The 15725-nt window shown below is 39.4% G+C and overlaps 2 pseudogenes; one reads left to right on the forward strand and one right to left on the reverse strand.

Moving 5' to 3' along the window:
- The first annotated feature begins 4327 nt into the window (after positions 1-4327).
- Positions 4328-5628, forward strand: LOC118651477 (annotated as a pseudogene).
- Positions 5629-8809: 3181 nt separating this feature from the next.
- Positions 8810-9108, reverse strand: LOC118649961 (annotated as a pseudogene).
- Positions 9109-15725: the final 6617 nt, after the last annotated feature.

The raw sequence follows: 15725 nt of genomic DNA on the forward strand, positions 1-15725 counted from the left end.
AAATTGACATCTTAAAAAGAGATGAATCATAACACTATGTCAAGTAAAATAGTTAAATTATAAAAGACAGATAAACCACAGCTCTGATTTAAAAAATCAGAATTAGAGACTAAAAGCTTAATTATAGCCATGAAAGAACATGTACCAAATATACCCAAACAACTGAGTTTAAATCTGTTAATTGCCATTTTATATTATCTTCCACATGCTTCACATTTTTTTATTGTTTCAACTTTAGCAGTGCTAGTGTACCTCTGGGTAGATTTTTTGTCTTTACATATTGCTGCATAGGCCCACCTCTTCCACAAATTTCTCTTTTCTAAAGGCTAATCACAGTTAGAGCCTGACACCACAGACTCCTTAGAGATAATTATTACTTAATGGTTAATAAGGTAAGTCAGACTGTCTGGATTTATTCCCCAGTCTTGGGATCTTAATCAAATTATGTAAACTCTCTAAGATTCATTTCCCTGTATTTTTGCATAATGGAGATATAATGACATTACTATCCTCCTTTGTCCATTGCAAGGATTATCAAATAAAATATACAAACAGCACACATCAGAGTGCCTGGCACACAGCAAACATCCAGTAAATGCCAATTCTTATTTAAATCATGTTACTAGTCCCGTGTTTAATCTTTTCAACCACATTAGACTGTAAACTCCTTGAAGACAGAAAGCATGACTTCTCTAAATACATATCATCCTTAAGACTTAGCATAAGCATTTAGTACATAATTGTGGAATATGTGTTGAAATTAGTTGTTGTTTTTAATCCTCACCCAAAAATATGTTTTTATTAATTTTTAACTAGAGAGGAAGGGGGGGGAGAGTGAAAGAGAGAGAGAGAGAGAGAGAGAGAGAGAGAGAGAGAGAGAGAGAGAGAGAGACACGGAGAGAGAGAAACATCAGTGTGAGAGAAACACTGATCAGTTGTCTCTTGTATGCAACACGACCTCGGATTGAACCTGCAACTTTTGGGGATATGGTGCCGGGAGCCGGTCCATCCTTGCTGTTTCAAAGGACCTGGCATATATGGCATACTGTTCTTAATATGTTTGCTCACCTTGGCACTATGTGTTTTAACCAAGGTCTCCTCTCTGAGAAAGGTTGTTTCCCCAGGTAGGGATTTTCCCCTGAAGTTAGGGAGGGAATAAAACCTCTTAACTAAGTGCCAGGCGGGTAATTAATCACTTTAACTATGAACAGTCATGCTTAAGCTACATAATCTTTACTCCCTGGAATGGAGATAAGAAACGCCCTAACCTTTGTAATAGAGATTAATAGGATTGAATCAACTGGTATAAATACAGATGTAATAAGACAGCAAGAGTCAGAACTTAGGACACAGAACTTAGAACACAGAACTTAGGACACAGAACTTAGAACACAGAGCTTAGAACACAGAACTAGAGACAGAAGAACTTCGCTGGAGAGAACATGGCAAAAGATCCTGGACTGAACCTGACTACAGAAATGGGCAAGAGAACCTGACTAGAACCTGGTGACTGAACCTGGCTGGAGAACCTGGACAGAACCTGGCTGGAGAACCTAGCAAGAGAACATGGACACAGAACCTGGCTGGAGATCTGAAGCAGAACCTCTCTGGAGATCGAGACCAGAACTTGGCTGGAGATCCTGGCTGGAGATCCTGGCTAGGCTGCTGATCAACTGAACGCTGTCTCCTTTTCCTTCCTTCTTCACCGACTCCGTCCACGCCTTTGGGGACCCCTGGACCCGCTGGGGTTGGACCCCGGCAATATGGGACGCCACTCCAACTAACTGAGCCTCCTGGCCAGGGCTCAACAATGGTTTTTAAAACATACTTATTAGACACCTATAGTGTAACAGTCATTGAACTCTGAAGAGGAAATACGGTAGCATATAATGCAGGCAGTGGAAAGCCCGTTAAATTATTCCTCCCCCCAAAAGGAACTTAAAAAAAATTCCACTTCTTTGGATTCAGATTTATCATGCCTCCTTTAATGACACTTCTCTCCAAAATTACCACTGGAAATATTCTGCAGTATCATGAAATAGATAACCTCCCTTTTTAGAATTGCAAATAGGCTCTGGACTAAGCTATGCCTGTCTTTCTTGATAACAAAGTCCCCAGATATCAGTTCCTTTTAACAGTGCTGTATTTCAGGGTTCTTAAAGACTGCAATGTAAGGGTAATAATCTTGAAGCTTTGTTCACATAATAAGCAGTAGTATAATAGCAGTACAGAAGGGTTCTTGGGAGCAACTGAGCTGTTATCTATGGCTACAAAATATGAACAGGGGTATGTGACTATTTGCCACACATACAAGTGGTCAGAATGATCCCTTTGAACATATGCTAAATTTGATCACTTCTCTGCTCAAAAGCTTCTAATGGCTTTTTTTCATAGCTCTAATGAAATCCAAATCTTTACCATAGGTATTCACTATTTTTTCAATCTCAGTCCCTACCAGCCTTCTCTCCTTTCCAATATACAACAGATCACGGGAACAGCACAATTTTGTTCATTTTCACATCCCCAGTAGCTGATACAAAGCCTGGAAAAGCAGATCAAGAAGTCCTTCAATAGTATTTTTAAAGTAATAAATAGGCGAGTTGGTTGAGAGAACTAAATACTTTCCTATAAAGTGAGGGAGAATCCTCAGGAGAGCCTTACTTACATTAGTTGATAATAATTAGCTTCATAGTTTCAGAAACACCATGGCCATTAAGTTTAATAACAGTGAACTTCAAATAGAGATGCATCACTTATATGTGAAATCTAATGAACAAAATAAAATGATAAACAAAATAGATACAGATATGAGAAGAGATAAACCCAAGAACTTATAGATTTACTAGAGACCTGGTGCACAAAATTTGTGCACTTGGGAGGGAGGGTCCCTCAGCCCAGCCTGCACCCTCTTGCAGTCTGGGAGCCCTTAGGGGATTCTGTGAGCGCAGCTTCTGGTGCACTGACCACCAGGGGGCAGCTCCTGCATTGAGGGTCTGCCCCCTGGTGGTCAGTGCACATCATAGCAACCGGTCATTCCACCATTCAGTCAATTTGCATATTAGCCTTTTATTATATAGGATATGCATAGCCCATGGGCATGAGCAATAGGGTAGTGAAGACCTTGGGGGGGGGAAGGTAGAGGCTGGGAGGAGGGGGGATAGGGTGGGGGGAGTGGGAGACATCTATATAATACTATTAACAATAAAATATATTTAAAAAATAGATCCAGAGACAAAGAAGCATGGAACAGACTGATGAATTTCAGAGGGAAGATGGGGTGGGTGTGGGTGGGTGAGGAGAAGATTAACCAAAGAATTTATATGCATACTGTAGCCCATGGACACAGACAGTAGTGTGATGAAGGCCTGGGAGGGGCAGGGCTGGGGTGGAGGGGATAAATGGGGGGAAAAAGGGATACCTGTAATACTTTCAACAATAAAGATAAAAAAATAAAATAATAAAGTACAAATTCAAAAACAACAAACAAATAAACAAACAAAAAGGAGATGCATGCACCAGAGGGGGTACATACAATAAATCACTACAGAGTTTTCAACACCCTCCATGGTGCAAACCCCCTGTCTTCCATTTAAGATGAGAACCAGAAACAGAGCTTTGTGGAGCTTAGACTTATCTGCCAATATTTCTGGAACCACAGTCTGGCAGATGAGCTCTGAGAATGTGTTATGGTTGGCTTCTGGAAGGCACTGTAGCCTAACTGTGGTAGTACCTGAGGGTACAAGCCTATTGAGTATGCATTCACATTCATCACAAAGAGGTAGATTCTGTCATTTGCTGCACAAAGTACAACACACAAACTAATCTGTGGTTTTGTGCATTTCTTCAGTGACCCAATAAGCAGTGATTTACAGCCCAGATTCTGGATTAGAAAAATCTGAATTTAAAGAACAATGGTACCTCTAACTTGCTGTTTCATCTTCCATAAACCAATCTGTAAAATAAGAGCAGTATTTAACTGATACTCATTTTGTTGCTGTTGTGTTCATCTTTAAAGAAACTAAAAATGACCTAATTACTGTGTTTGGCAACAGGTTTGGCACGTGAAAGCCTCTCCATAGACGTTAGCTAATTAGCTAGTATATTTACTCCTTGATATTCTCTTGCATGCACCTTGATAAAGCCTTGACAATTTTCATTTATGACTTTCATGACTTTTACTATCTCTCTATATAAAAAGCAGTTACTATAATGCAGTAACGATTGGAACAACCAGAGACCAGAACACCATGGCCCCTTGCCCAGGCTGGCCGGCCCCCAGGGAGAGGTTAGGGGCGCCCGTAGGCAATACAATAGGGTGCGAGTTTGATAGGAAAAAGTCAAATAAATAGGGGGGAAGGTCTTAAGTGTCTGTGGGGTTGGGGTGGTCAGCCCAGAGTAGGTTTGTAGTGTGCTGGGGAAGGAAGAGGAATATCCGATTGGAAAAGGGCTCAGCACAGTACCTTTCTCACTGTGAACTGGGACTGCACTAGCAGTGGACTGAATGGGTGGTTGTTTCATGAGTGCCCATAGGACTGACATGTTCATGGCAGTGGCAGTAGTCCCGAAACTTCACTGATTCCAAAGAGGAAACATCTATCAACTTCAAAGAACAGAAAAATCCTCTCCAACTAGAGGCACTGGATGTTGCAACTTGACTGAAGGAAACACCACTTAAGGAGGCACTAGAAAAACCGAAGTATGCGACCAAAGGATTGTGGGATTGTGGAGGATGCCTGGGCACCTACCGCTAGAACGTGAGCCTGTTACTGTGCATGTACATAGTCAGCCCTTGCAGTATGGATGTGACTTCTGGTGGGAAATTATTTCAATTGAGGTTTGCTGTTCCCTTGCAGCGAGGAAGATCAGAATTAAAAGTTTCATTTGTTACCTTGGTTTGAAGTGGAGGAAAATGGGATAGTGATGAATAAAAAACTTTGGAGATAGTAAAGGGCAGTTTGTCCAGACTGTTGAGAGCTCAGATTTAGAGTTTAATTGGGATAGAAATCCTGCTACTAGCACCTGATGCCTGAAATCTGAACACTCTACTGTCCTGGTTGGGGAGCACTTCCAGTGCCAGACAGTCACTATGAAGTTCAATCCCTCGGTGACCTCAGAGCGCAAATGCCACTTCAATGCCCTCTCTCATGTGCACTGCAAGATCATGTCTCCCCCGCTCTCCAAGGAGCTGCAGCAGAAGTACAATGTCTGCACCATGCCCATCCACAAGGACAATGAAGTCCAGGTGGTTCGAGGACACTACAAAGGTCAGCAAGTCGGAAAGGTAGTACAGGTGCACAGAAAAAAATATGTCATCTACATGGAGTGGGTGCAGTGCAAGACGGCTGACAGCACAACTGTCCACGTGGGGATTCACCCCAGCGAGGTGGTTATCACCGGGCTAAAACTGGAAAAAGATCGGGGGAAAAATTCTTCAATGCAAAGCCTAATCTCAACAAGTTGGAAAAGGGAAAGGCAAATATAAAGAAGAACTTATTGAGAAAATGCAGGAATAAATGTAACCTGTTGTGTAAACACGGTTTAGCTGTATGTTTTTAGCCTGGTGTGTATTCCTTTAAAATTGTTCAAGATGTCTCTGGAATATTTTGTTTCATTCCTGGTTTGTTATTGATATGTGGCTCTGTATATCTATTGTTGCTATTTAGATTAATTTTATGAATAAAAACTGGAAATGTTTCTTAATTATAAAAATAAAACATTCCTGGTTGGAAAGTGTTTGTATAGAAACCCATAAGTATTAAGTATTTGCTGTGTTTACCATGCTTAGCTCTCTGTGAGGAATATGGAATAATGTTAAATGCCTCATCTTCTCAGGAAGCTTGAATTTTAAAATAAAAAATAAAGAAGAAATATAAATATTAAAAATAAAAAGAAGAAGCTTGAGTTTTAGGGGCAAAATCAGGCAGGCAGGTGAGTGGTTAGAGCTAGCGGTCCCAGATTGTGAGAGGGTGCAGGCCAGGCTGAGGGACACTCCCCCTCCAGTGCACAAATTTTGTGCACCAGGCCTCTAGTATTATCCTATCTAATAAAAGAGAAACATGGTAATTAGTGAACGACCGCTACCCTTACCATTGGCTAATCAGGGCGATATGCAAATTAACTGCCAGCCAAGATGGCGGCCGGCAGCCAGGCAGCTTAAAGCAAACATGAGGCTTGCTTGCTTCAGTGACGGAGGACTGCAACATTCCCCGCCTGCCGCTGCCGGCCTCTGAGCTCCTGAAGCAACAGCTCCAAAAGATACAATGTTTCAATTATAGAAGCTAAAAGATGGCAGTTATTTGCATATACTAGCTGTGAGTGAAGACTGACGACAACATGGAGACCAAGTGGTACAGAAGGGAGCCAAGTAGAGGCTGGGAAGACAGAAACGGAGCCGCAGCTGCTGTGAGTGGGAGGGGCAGTGGCTTGGAGGGGAAGGGGCAGCAGCTGGGAGCAGGAGGGAAATCCCAGCCACAGCAGCTGGGAGTGGGAGGGGCAGCAACTAGGAGCAGGAGGGGTAGAGGCTTGGAGAGGAAGGAGCAGCGGCTGAGAGTGGGAGGGCAAGCCCAACCACTTTGGCTGGGAGCATAAGGGGCAGCGGCTTGGAGCAGGAGGGCAAGACCAGCTGCAGGGGCTTGAAGCCGGAGGGAAGCCCGCCTCAGTGAGTTTCACTCCCTTCTCTGCTTTGCTCCAGCCACAGGAAGCCCTATTCTTGCAGGAATATTCCTGCAACGGGCCTCTAGTGTAACTATATAATAAAGCTCTTTGTCCTATTCTCTCTTTTTGTATGTAGCAATTACCTTTTTTAAAAAAGAAGCAGCAATTCTTTTTGTTTCCTTATTTAAAATAGTCTATTATTTTTTATTGAATTTATTAGGGTGACATTGCTTTGCAAAACCATACAGGGTTCATAAAATATTTTAATTTTTAAATGGAAAACCATTGGAGGTGGTTTTTCAATTTATATGTAATTGATCTACAACCTTATATTTGTTTCAGGGGGATAACATAATTTAAAATTAGTATGTATTGTGAAAAAAAAAACACCCCCAAAATTTTAAGATTTACTCTCTTAGTAACTTTCATATATAGTGTTAACTATAGCCATCATGCTGTACATTACTACCTCATAACTAATTTATTTTATTACTGGAGGTTTCTACTTTTTTAAGCCTTTTTTACCCTTTTCACCCACGCACAACCTACCATCCCTGCCAGTCTCTGACAATAACAAATCTCTTCTCAGTATATATGAACTTTTTTTTTCTTTCATGTTGTTTTCCTTTAGATTCCACATATAAATGAGACCATAAAGTACTTGGCTTTCTCTTTCTGACTTTATTTTACTTAGCATAATGCTCTCAAGGTCCATTCATTTATCACAAATGGCAAGATTTCATTGGTTTTTATGTCTGAATAATAACTCATTACATATATTATACACATATATAATATATTCATGCATATATATCATACACACATATAACATATACATGTACACACATATTATACACACACTTAATATATACATGAATGCATATATCATACATAAATAACACATACTTGCATACATGTATTAGATACATGGATACATTATACACATATTATACATACATATATGCATTCACTCACTGATGATGGACACTTAGTTTACCTCCATATCTTGGCTATCGTAGATAATGCTGAAATGCACATGGGTACATTTATCATTTTAAGGTAGTGGTTTTCCTTTTCTTCAGATAATTATCCCCAAATAATTATCCAGAAATGGAATTGCTAGATAACATGGTCATTCTACTTTTTTAAATATATATTTTCTTATTGACTTCAGAGAGGAAGGGAGAGAAATATCAATGATGAGAGAGAATCATTGATTGGCTGCCTTCTGCACGTCCGTCCTTCCCACTCCCTCCCCCCCGCCCACACACACACACACCACTGGGGATCAAGCCTGAAACCTGAGCATGTGCCCTTGACCAAAATAAAATCTGGGACCCTTCAGTCTGCAGGCTGAAGCTCTATGCACTGAGCCAAATCAGGTAGGGCGGTAGTTCTATTTTAATTTTGTTTTTTAGGAACGTCCATAGCGTTTCCCATAGTAGATGCACCAATTTACATTCCCACCAACACTGCACAGGGTTTCCTTTTCTTCACATCCTCGCCAACATTTGTTACCTTTGTGTTTTGGGTAATACAGGTGTGAGGTGATATCTCACTGTGATTTGGATTTTCATTTCTGTGGTTATTAGTGATATTGATCATCTTTTCATGTGTAAGTTGGACATTTATGTGCCTTCTTTGGACAATGTCTATTGAATTACTCTACCCATTCTTTAGTTGGATTAATTGTAGGTGTTTTTTTGTGTGTGTGTTTTGTTTTGTTTTGTTTTGTTTTAACCAAAGAACATTTGTTTTTCACTAAGACTTTATCTTAGCACATAATTAAACTGTGTCACTACCTCCCACCCCAACTTGAAGAAAGGTTAGTAGAGTGAATGTTATAAAGCAGATATGAAGGATTGGAATCAGCATTAACTGACAAAGAAAAACTTCCTTCTAAGTCATCATAACAATGTTTAAGTAAAAAGAGAGAGAGAGAGAGAGAGAGAGAGAGAGAGAGAGAGAGAGAGAGAGAGAGAGTGTGATGGGAGTTCAGATTGAACAAGACCCTCACTTTTCATCTAATACATTCAATCCTGGCTAGAATGTACCTAAATGGAAACAGAATTACTATAATACAAAACTTCCACTACAGATAGTGTACACACCTGTGTTCCAAGCCCCTCCCAACCCCCAAATGCTGCCAACACAACTATTTCCCGGCCTGTTGGGCCTGTCAACGAAGGAGCACGTAGATCTACTCTTTAATCCAATCTTTGTTATAAGGCTGGTATGTCTATCAGCTCAGTAAACAAGACAGCTGAGGTCTGTCAGATCATCAATAAAATCAAACAACTGGATAATATCATATGTGATAGAGGGGCTGTTGGGATTCATTCTCTTCAGATGTTCTTCATACATTTTACAAATGCCTTCCATGCATTCATTCACTGATTCATAGTCAGCATAAGTTCTGCTGGTAGGCTATACCAGCAAAATGGTGTGAGACATAGCGCCAAACTCTTGCTGCAGCTGCCACCGACACACCGCCACACACAAGCTTAACAACACTGCCAATAGCCAATCCCCGCATGCTTTTTGTTTGTTTGTTTGTTTTTATATTGAGATGTATGAGTTCTTTATATATTTTTGGGATATTACTTATTAAATACATCATTTGAAAATATCTTCTCCAATTTAATAGGTTGCCTGTTTTGTTTTTGTTGATCATTTCTTGGCTGTGCAGAGCTCTTTAGCTTTATGTAAACCCACTTGTTTATTTTGCTTTTATTACCTTTGTTTTTGGTGTCAAGTCCAAAAAACCATCACCAAAGCCTATGTTAAGATAATTACTGCCTATGTTCTCCTCTAGGAGTTTTATGGTTTCAGGTCTTACGTTCAAATATTTGATCCACTTTGCATTTTTGTGTATGGTTTCATTCTTATACATGTGTCTGTCTAGTTTTCCCCACACCATTTATTGAAGAGATTGTCCTGTCCCCATTGTATATTCTCAGCTCCTTTGTTGTAAATTAATGTACTGTATATGTGTATGTTTATTTCTGGGCTTTCTCGTCTGTTCCATTGATCCGTGTCCTTTTTATATGTGTTGCTTTACCAAGGAAATACTAATAAAATGGGTAAATTAATTTTCAAATCTAGAATTATGGAAGAAAAACATTGGTATAAAAATTGTTCTTACTGTTAAACTACTGCATATGACCCAATTAATTAGTGTCTGAAATAAAATAGAGCACTGACATACATTTTTCCATTTACAACACTAGGAAACATTTATGCAGAAATCACCCTTGATATCTCAAATATTCCCTTTTGTGTCTGTGTTTTCCTCTGACGGATGTTGGAAAGCAAGATTTATGCAATACAATGGGTTATCACCATTTTCCTATCCTATATTCCTCTTCACTTAAACCAGCAGAAGCATTCAGTTGTGACAGAATATGGTTTATTTCAGCAACAATCATTAACCTGTCCTTTTGGACAGCTGGTGTTATAAATTCAGGGGATTGACAGGAATGAAGACACTAGCACATTTGGAGGTTAGACTTCAGTTAGCTACGGTTTATTAACTGTCATGCACAATAAACCAGTTGGGATGTTGCTTAAAGAAAATACAAGCAATTGAAGAAATTTTTTCTCCTTTACTAAATAAATTAATCAGGAATCCATAGTATATAATAATCAGATATTAAATATGTTGATTAATTATATCAAGTATAATTATATATACATATATAATTACTTATAGTTACATTTTATATATATATAATTATATTTTACATCTTATGCGCTATTGTATATCCTATAATTGCTATAATACTAAAATATTAATAATAATAATATATTCATATATAGAAAAGTAAACGGTAAACATCCTGAAGGAAATTATAGAACTAATGTGTGCAAAGGCAATAAGTATAAATTATTAGGGATACATTTTCCACAAAGGCAATTACATAAAATGTATATTTTAAAGAAATCTTGTCAAAGTCATTTGGAAAAACTAAGTTAACCATTAGCATCTGATTAAACTTCTATGACTATATGGAAACATTTTTTTGTGCACCATCCACAGCTTCATGACACTCCTTCCCAATACACACATATAAATACATTCTCCTTTCATGTCACATAATAAAGATTTGCTGAAAACTTTCTTTGCCCTACCAGTGGTTCTGAACCTTCTGGCCCTTTAAATACAGTTCCTCATGTTGTCACCCAACCATAAAATTATTTTCGTTGCTACTTCATAACTGTAATGTTGCTACTGTTATGAATCATAATGTAAATATCTGATATGCAGGATGGTCTTAGGCGACCCCTGTGAAAGGGTCTTCAACGGCCTAAGGGGTCGCAACCCACAGGTTGAGAACCTCTGCTAGACAAATGGGGCTAAATGAAACTAAAGGTTTTTGTATAGTGAGAGAAACTATTAACAAAATGAAAAGGCAATGCACTAAATGGGAGAAGATATTTGCAAATGATAATATTTGATAAGGGGTTAATATCCAAAATATATAAAGAACCCATATCACACAATATAAATAAGTATTTAAATTAAAAACTGGGCAAAGGATTGAATTTTTCCAAAGAAAACATGCAGATGAGTAACATGCTCAACATCACTAACCATCATGGAACTGTAAATCAAAGCCATAATGAGATATCACCTCATACCTTTCAAAAGGCTATTTTCACCCTCCTCCCCCCAAAAAAACCCAAAAACAAAAATAAAAAAAACAAACAGAAGTATAGCTAGGTTCTGGAGGAGCTAGAGCCCTTGTGCACTGTTAGTAGCACTGTTATTTAGTGCAGCCACTGTGTAGAACAGTACAGATGCCCCTCCCACCCAGTAAAAATAATATTATCAATTCCACTTCTGTGTATTTATCTGAAGAAAACTAAACACTAATTGGAAACAATACATACAGGCCTATGTTCATTGCAGCATTATTTACAACTAGTGATCCAGTGCACGGATTCATGCACATTGAAAGGAAATTAATTAGAAGGTGGCCGGCGGGGCGGGACTGGGCGAGATGGAATGGACACACCCTGGAGCCAACCTCCCCTGATCCCTCCCCGGCATCTCCAGCGTGAGCAGAGTCCCTCCAGCAGGTGGGGTCTCTTGGCCTGGCCTATGGTGATCAGGCCAAAATCGGCTCTCCGACATCCCTGAGTGCAAGAGGGCACTCTGCAAAGTTGCTGTTGTACAGGATGTGGAACACAAACACCAAGTGTGCAGTAAACCAGATTCAGGGCCGACAGAGCCCCAGCAACAACATAACCCATGGCCGAAAGTAGGATCGCATGGACCTGAGAGGAATCAAGCTCCCTCCTCTCTGGTTTCGGGGTGCATCACCTGAGAATTGCTGCTGCCAAGTCACTGCAGCTTGATAGGTCCTGCATTGAGTGTCTGCCCCCTGGTGGTCAGTGTGCATCATAGGGACCGGTCGGACAGTCAGACACTTAGCATATTAGCTAGATATAGATTAGATATAGATATAGATATAGATATAGATATAGATATAGATATAGGTATAGGTATAGGTATAGGTATAGGTATAGGTATAGGTATAGGTATAGGTATAGGTATAGGTATAGGTATAGATAGATATAGATATAGATATAGATATAGATATAGATATAGATATAGATATAGATATAGATATAGATAGATAGCTAAGATACAGAAGCAACCTAAGTGTCAATTACAGATAAATGGATAAAGAATATAATGGAATATTAATCATATGAAAGAACAAAATCTTGCCATTTACAACAATGCAAATGGACTTAGAGGGTATTATGCTAAGTTAAATAAGTCAGACTGAGAAAGACAAATACTGTATAATTTCACTAAGTGAAATTCAAAAAGCATAACAAATGAACAAATGGCAGAAGCAGAATCATAGGTATAGAGAACAAACTGATGTTTGCCAGAGGAGAAGAGGGTGGAGAGAAAGTCAAAATAGGTGAAGGGGATTAAGAGGTATAAACTTTCAGTTATCAAATAAATAAGTCACAGGGATATAATGTACAGTGTCAGGAACATAGCCCATAATATTGTAATAACTTTGTATGATGATAGATGGTTACTCGACTTAACATGGTGACCATTTGTAAGGCATTTAAAGGTTGAATCACTATGTTGTATGTCTGAAATAAATATAATATTCTATGTCAACTATACTTAATGAAAAAATCAAACAAAACATACCACATATGCCCTTTCTAAGCAAAAAGTATGCTAACATTTAATCTTTCTTGACTTTTACCCACAAGTGTCATGATCATTCTCCTATTAAGGCTCCTTTAATTGTACATGTAGGAGGAATAACATTTACAAGTATAGGCTATTATGATTGTATAGGTGTGTGTGTGTGTGTGTGTGTGTGTGTGTGTGCGCGCACGCGCGCGCACGCCCATGTGTACTTTGCTCTATTTACTTCTCTCTTCTTAGGCAGACCATGCTTATTCCCTGATGGATGAAGGCGCTACCACAGAGTTGCGATGAGAAAGTAAATAACTTATTTACTAGCTTTAATCATTAAAAGAGACTAAGAAGTCTTAAATTTGAAATATACTTGACTATCCTTTTCTACTTTAAAGGTTAGAAAATAGACACTCTGTCTAGACCAGAATTAGAGGAAAATTATTAAAAACAAAATTCTGGTATGTAGAGGAGGGTGAGAATTGAAATTCAGCTCGAGTGTATGAAATTAGAGGAAAACTGGTACCATATTTCCAGGCTTCACGTTTTTTTGATAGGCAGAAAATTCTACACATATTAGAGACAGAACTGCTCATAAATAATCAGGATTAAGCCATTCCACAACGACCCTGTGATCCCAAGCTTACTAAAATGTTTTCCCACACGGTTTAGAGTGGGTGTGGATGGGCACAAGAGTCAGTAAAACTGGAAGGACCTTTTGGGTGGAAAGGGGGAAGCATTAGCAGGGGTGGGCAAACTTTTTGACTCCAGGGCCACAATGGGTTCTTAAACTGGACCGGAGGGCCGGAACAAAAGCATGGATGGAGTGTTTGTGTGAACTAATATAAATTCAAAGTAAACATCATTACATAAAAGGGTATGTTTTTTTTTTTTTTTTTTTTTTTTTTTTTTTTTTTTTTTTTTTTTTTTTTTTAGTTTTATTCATTTCAAATTGGCCGGATCCGGCCCGTGGGCCGTAGTTTGCCCATGGCTGCTTTAGGCCCTGGAAATGTTAGACCTCATTAGGGCACACCAAGGTACAATGATAAACCTGAAGTACACCAGCCCAAATGGAAGAGTGGCTTTCCCAAGCTGGTATATTCTCTAGTGCTGATAGCTTCTAGGATATAATGATTGGACCTCCTTGTCAATAAAAAGTTTTCTTTGTAAAAGGCAATGTGGGACCATCTGACTATAAATCACTCTATGAGCCCTTGGATCTTGGTGCTATGGTAAGAACTGCAGGCCAGAAAGGCAAAGTCAAAACCAGAAAATGTGTTAATCCAAGTCCAAATGAATCCTGACCCCGGGAAGGAATGTGCTTAACACAAGTAGCTTGTCACTAAGTATTTGAAGGTTTAAGCAGAAGTAAAAGCTACAGAAGCCTTGCTGAGAGAAAGCCTTTCCCATTAGCTCATGTAAAATCCCTATTCCCATGGTGGCTGTAGCATTATTAATCCATTTTTTCCAGGTACTTGGATACTGAGGACTTGGGGGACTGAGCTCTCCTGGATGGCTTTCAGGGTTTCACCTGTGAGATAACTCATCTCTGTGCTCACTTCCACAGGACCCGCCACATGCTTCCATGTCTGGCTCCCTTGTTTCTAATCGTCCCCTAGTCACCCTTCCTTGCCTCTGAACAGTGAACCAGACAGTCAACAAACACCTCAGGAGTCTCCCTCAGGCTTCTCTCACTCCAAGTTGATGTTCAGGTGTATGGCTCAGAGCTCTGCCTACTGGGAACATTCCTCCTCAGCATGGGCTTGCGGGGCCTCCTCTAAGTGATGTTTTGAGCAGCAGTGGACCATTTTCCCTTTGTACCATAGCACTGAACAAAGGTATCCATGAACAGGCCTTTCTATTTTTTTTCTTTCAATCATCTGGTCATACATAAAACAGGATCCTCGTATGATCTAAGGAAGGGGTTCAGCCTGGCCAGTGTGGTTCAGTGGTTGAGCACTGACCCATGAACCAAGAGGTCACTTGTTTGATTCTCAGTCAGAGTATGTGCCCAGGTTGTAGGCTCAATCCCCAGTAAGGGGCATGCAGGAGTTAGCTGATTTATGATATTTCTCTCTCATCACTGTTTCTATCTCTCTATCCCTCTCTCTTCCTCTCTCTCTCAAAATAAAATATTAAAAACATAAAAAATAAAGGGGTATAACATAGGCTAACAGCATGGGTTTACAGGCCATCTTTTGTAAATTAACTTGTGTCCCCTGGATGATCTCAGGACTAAATATATATGCACAGTTTCATCTGTGTAATGAATTGATTTTTTTTTTCAGCCACGCCTTTTGATTTAGCAGGTTTGCCATATCCAGCTCATGATGGGTGGTTCAAGCTACATAGTTAATTTTTGTCCTATGCTTAGGCATTCAGTCTCTACTGGGATTGAGTTTGTCAGGATTTGCTTTTCACATGAGGAATAGTTTCCTGCTGCTCATGCCATGGACTTTATTCATACCCATGAACAAATTTATCATAACTATGATTCAACATTAAGAGAAGTCTTTGCTTGCAAGACACACAGCAAAGCAATCCTACCCATATGGACATATTTAGCCACTTCAGAGCCCCTGAGCCATGTGGTCTAGTTGGTAGTGCTACAAATATCATAGCTTGAATCTACTGCAAAACGCTTCCTTATTATGTACCCTATTCCAAAAACATTTTCAACGTACAAATTAATTATTTGGAGCCATCTTCTCATGTATGATTTATGCAGATCTCAGAATCCAAGAAGTCTACAAGTGTGGTACCTCTTTCATTGTAGCAGCTGTAAGTGCAATATCTTGTTCTTTTTCTTGAAAATGGGATATGAAGAGACCATAAACACTGCCATCTAAAAATCTATAAGGATGGTGGGTTATCAGTCTTGGTGTAATAACAC

Source organism: Myotis myotis, unplaced genomic scaffold, assembly GCF_014108235.1.
Source record: "Myotis myotis isolate mMyoMyo1 unplaced genomic scaffold, mMyoMyo1.p scaffold_m19_p_3, whole genome shotgun sequence".
Lineage (NCBI taxonomy): Eukaryota > Metazoa > Chordata > Mammalia > Chiroptera > Vespertilionidae > Myotis > Myotis myotis.